This window comes from Vulpes lagopus, chromosome 7, assembly GCF_018345385.1.
Source record: "Vulpes lagopus strain Blue_001 chromosome 7, ASM1834538v1, whole genome shotgun sequence".
Taxonomy (NCBI): Eukaryota; Metazoa; Chordata; class Mammalia; order Carnivora; family Canidae; genus Vulpes; species Vulpes lagopus.
This window is the reverse complement of record NC_054830.1, coordinates 131,497,021-131,502,443: the sequence shown is the minus strand read 5'-3', so window position 1 is coordinate 131,502,443 and position 5,423 is coordinate 131,497,021.

Here is a 5,423-nt window from a genome sequence, read left to right as displayed (position 1 = left end):
TCACCAAAACAATCCGATTAATGATCATCAGCTTGATTTCTAGTTTTGCTTAGAAATCAGGCCTTTTTTTATCGGAATTTATGAAATTTGTTTTTTCTTTTCACAAGCATTTTGTTACAATAGAAGTAACAAATTGAGGAGATGGTATTGTGACGACTGATAAATCTATTCCAAAAGCGACAGCTAAACGGCTATCCTTTTATAATCGTATTTCAACGATTCAATACAGATAAATTGAAAAGCGACTCAAAACAAATGCAGATGCCATGGGAATTGATTCTGCAACAGTCCGTAGAGTTTTCTTACTTTGGTGAGTTAGGTCCGGCGTGGTTTTGGTTATGACGTCAAAAAATTGATGAATTTTTTTGCGGATTTTTAAAACGACCACTCGCCACGGCAGTTCTATTGGTAGGCTGCGGTAATATTGGACGGGCTTTACTACAACTATACGTTTCCACGATCGTAACAAAATGCAAATTGTGATGGCTTTTGATACCGATGATAATGAATTGGTTGGGCAAACAACGTCAGACGGCATTCCTATTTTTTGGTATTTCAACCCTAAAAGAACACGTCAAAGAATCTGGTATTAAACGGCGATTTTGACCGTGCCAAGTACCAAGGCTCAAGAGGTGGCTGACTACCTCGTCAGTGCTGGTATTCGTGGTATCTTGAGCTTTTCACCTGTACACCACAGTGCCCTAAGACACCATTGTACAATATGTTTGATTTTAACCAGTGAATTGCAAACGCTAAATTGTATTTCATGATCAATCAAATAATCAAGTCTAAAAATACCTAGAAACAGGATGTACTAAGGTATTTTTATATTAAACAAAATATGCTCCTCTTCTCGAAAACTATAATAACGGTATTTGCCAACAATAATGTGGCCAAGCAGCAAATGCCAATCATCTCACAAGCCGTTTTGATTTTTTCGGTAAATCGCACGTCGTTTCACTTGGATGGGGTAGGCCAGACGGTGATTATGTACGATAATCACAGATGTCGCCATGTTTATTACAAGCATAATAGAGAATTTCACGCGGTTCTGCTATCTGACCGTCTAAACCGTTCCAATGAAAATCGTGCGTTGCTCGATGATGTATATTGTGTGTCTAGGTAAATGCAACAAGATGCTCCTGCTTTTGTGCTCCCAATTCCAGCATCATTTTTTGCGCCAATTTTTCACTACTTAAAATGCGCTCGTGTCTAGGCAAACGTCTTATTGAAAATCCGTTTGGATAATTCCAATCATGGCCTTGATTTCAATGGATTGACTACTCCTATGCCGTCAATTTGTTGCAATTCCTGCAAAGAAAGGTGTTCCAAATCAGACAGGCTATTGATTTGTTTTAATATTTGCTGCGAAAGGGCTGAAACAGGAGTGCTTGGTGCCCGTTCGCAATAAAAATGGCCAATAATTCTTGGTTGCTTAATTGTTCGGCTCCTAAATGTTGCAGTCTTTCTCGAGGCAACTGAGAAGCGGATGCGGCATCGATTCTATACATAAAAAAGTCCCTCCACTTAATTATTCGTAGCGAAGGAACTTGTGTTTTAATCTTTGCTGTCTTTAAAACGCAAGGTACGGTGCCAATAATGTTTGTAAAGGGCACTATAACGACCTCTATAATCTTTTTTCCAAGGCTTGTCACGTCCCCACAAAAATGCAAGAAAACGGTATTTTCATGACCCGTTCAAGTTCCACTCACCTGAACTTCTGCCGTAATAAAGCCACGATGTAGCGTGCATCGTAATGTAGATTTGGTCTGGAATGAGCACTGTGCGATGACCATATAAAGCATTTAAAATCTTGGTCTGGCAAAAAGAGCAGGTACTGTTTTTCTCAATGTAATCCAATGTCTTTTCGAAAAACCGATTGCCTAATGGCTTCCAAATTCATCAAAAGCACGCCAGAATTGAAGTAACTTTCGGCTTCAAAATTTCGCAAGCGTAGCTTATTGACCAAATTTGAAATATTACCGTCTGACGTATGGCTGGCCGCTGCGTACAATTTATTCTCCAAATCCATACTCGTAAGAGGGCAACCATGTCATTTAAACACAAAATGTCTGCGTCAACATATAAGATTTTCCAAATCTTGTGGCAAGTATTCATAGTGCCAATAAACGATAATAAATGGTTTTCAGGATAACGATTTGTTGTCGGTGCAATCTTCAAAGGTTTTCTCGCCAATCACAACAGGGTGATAATCAAGACCTAGCTTATGCAAAATGTCTCAATCGCTTCGTTTTGTGCAAGTCTTCCGTTTTTTTGCAGTACATAAACAGAAAATTGCTGATTGGAAACTGTTTTGGTGAATGGAATACAGGTCACCATAATTGTTGCACATGCCATCATCGATGGCAAAGAGTAAATTCATTTTTTTTCATCGTCATAGTTATTCTAAGTTGTTTGACTGGGCTTGTTGACGTTTGGCAACGTTGTCTATATCATTTGATAAAGACTAGCGCAGATTGGCACAGCGACAATCATTCCCAAGACACCCCAAAGTGCGCCACCGATATGATGGCCATCAAGACCCAATACCAGGAAGTCCAATTGACCCTCCAACGACACGCGGATAAATCACATTTCCTTCGAATTGTTGCAAAATAACCAAGTAAAACAAGAAGAATAAACTTGTGAAACGGAATGAGTGGCAATGAGGATAAAACCAATGGTTGCCCCAATGTAAAGCCCCAACAATCGGAAATCAATGAGAAGAAGGCAACAAGGATACCGATTGTTGCTGCGTATGGGAAATCAAGCAGGAACATCCCAAAGTGGTCAACGTTCCTAAAATCACCGCTTCAATGGTTTGACCCACGAAGAAACCGTGAAAACGCAAGTGTAAAATACCAAAACATAGCGAATACCGTCAGCGTATTTGCTGATATAAGTATCCATCAAAACATTAAATTGACGTCCCAATTCTTCTTTACTAGCCAAGATATAATTGAAAAAACAAGGCTAACAAAAATGTTCAAGACTGTTGAAGCAATGGTACTAACAGATGTCAACACGCCTGTTAAAACAGACAAGACTTGATTTAGGAATTGGCGACTGTAATCTGAAAGGGTGGTGGTAATATCAGACAAACTGCCAAAATAATTCAAAGATTCTTTGATGACACTATTGTCACTGATTTCCTTGATAAAAATGAGAAATCCGCTGGTATCAATCCGCAAAAGCGAATTGATACTGACGATTAAGTCTGGCAAGACAATTGAAAATAACCAAAAAATCACAAAAATAAAAGTGAGATAGGCTAAAATCATCGTTATTGACCGCTTGATTTTTTGCAAGATAGGGTGTGTCAAAAAGCGGTCATAGAGGCTCTCGTAAGCACTCATGACAATATTGACAATATAAGCAATTCCCGCACCAATCAATAAAGGGAATGCCTGGCTTGATAAATAGTATAAACCAAAGCCGCTCCGCTATGCCAATAAGCCTGTATGGCGTAACAAATAATGAAAGCAAAGACAACATAATAGACTTGTTTTTTCTCGAATTTCATAATAACTCCTCGTTCAACGTCCCATTATAACAAATTAATACCAAATGCGCCATTGTGCGGTTTTATGGTATCTAGTTCCTCTTATGCACACAAAAAAACACCTAGAACATTCTAAATATTTTTATCCTTTGTAAGTAAACACGTAACTTAGATTTGAGTTTTTCATAGAGCTCTACAACCTTTCGAGTCTAGTAATTCAAGGCCTAATGACTCTATAAAAAAGTTATAACCTCTTCAGGCGAAGCTCCCATTATGTCCATTGAATGTATCATCCTTAAGTGTATTATAACGTTTTTCATCAGAGTTTATAAAAAACTTTCTTCAAATGCCAATAAACTCGCTAAAAACATTTATATGTAGTCAGTTGGATATTTTTACAATTTTTAAAAAAGTCGATAAAAGTTTGCTATGATAAAGCATACAGCTATTGAGAGAACTTGCTTTCTCTAACTGTGATTTGACAAAAGCTTGCAAGACCTGTACAATAGATGGGTTGAAATTATTCATTTTTCTGAAAATACCAACATTATTTCAATTGTTCCTGCCGTGTTTGGCTAGGCTTTTTCATAAGAAACAGTTGCAATAACACGGTCGGGACTTGATATTTAGGAGTTTGATTTATGTACCATTTTCTATCTTCTTAGATAGTTTTGTCTGGGGACCGGCCTCTTCTTGTCTTGCTGGTTGGATCGGGATTTTACCTTTCTCTTCGCCTAAGACTGTGCTGCAAGTTTTCCGCTGCCCAAAGGCAATCAAACTGATTTTTGCTTCGGATTCTGACGGTCAAGGGGATATCTCAAGCTTTGCGGGCCTTGGCAACGGCACTGGCGGCGACTGTTGGAACAGGAAATGTGTTGGCGTTGCGACTGCTAATAAAACTTGGAGGACCTGGAGCCCTCTTTTGGATGTGGGATGGCTGCCTTCTTTGGTATGGCAACCAAGTATGCTGAAGGGGTTTTGGCTATCAAATACCGTACCAAAGACGCTGATGGCTTTGTCGCTGGAGGGCCTATGTACTACATCGTTAATGGGATGGGGCAACAGTGGAAACCTCTAGCTAACGCTTTTTTTCTATTTTTGGTGTCATGGTTTGCTCTCTTTGGCTCAGGGAACTTTCACTCAGGTGGAACTCGATTACCGATCTCTCTAGAAATACCGGTCGCTGGTCGCCACAAGTGATTAGTATTATCTTGGCTATTTTGGTCAGCATCATTATTTTTGGGGAATCAAATCCATCTCAAAAGTCGCTGAAAGTGTTGTGCCTGTTATGGCTATCATCTACATCATCGCTACTGTGACTATTTTGCTTTCTCATGCAGACAATATTTTGCCAAGTTTGGGACTGATTTTCCAATCTGCTTTCACTGGAAAGGCTGCAACGGGTGGTTTTGCAGGGGCAAACAATGGTACAGCTATTCAAGCAGGGATAGCTCGAGGCATTTTCTCTAACGAATCTGGTTTGGGTTCTGCTCCGATTGCTGCGGGCGGCTGCCAAGACCATGAAACCTGTTGAGCAAGACTTGTGTCTATGACAGGAACTTTCATTGATACCATTATCATTTGTAGTTTGACAGGGCTTGCCATCATCGTAACTGGCGGCTGGTCTAGTGACCTAAATGGTGCCATGTTGACCCAATCTGCCCTTTTCATCTGTCTTTGGTAATTTTGGGGTTTATGCCTTAACCTTTAGTTTGATTCTCTTTGCTTTCACAACTATTTTTGGGCTGGAGCTACTATGGCGAACGCTGCTTTGAGTTTCTATTTGGCGTGAAAGCCATTCCTGTTTACCCGCGTTTTCTTTATTGCCATGGTTGCTTTAGGCGGATACATTAGTTTGGGAAACATTTGGGTCATTGCCCGATATCGTTAATGTCCCTGATGCTTGCCAAACTTAATTGCC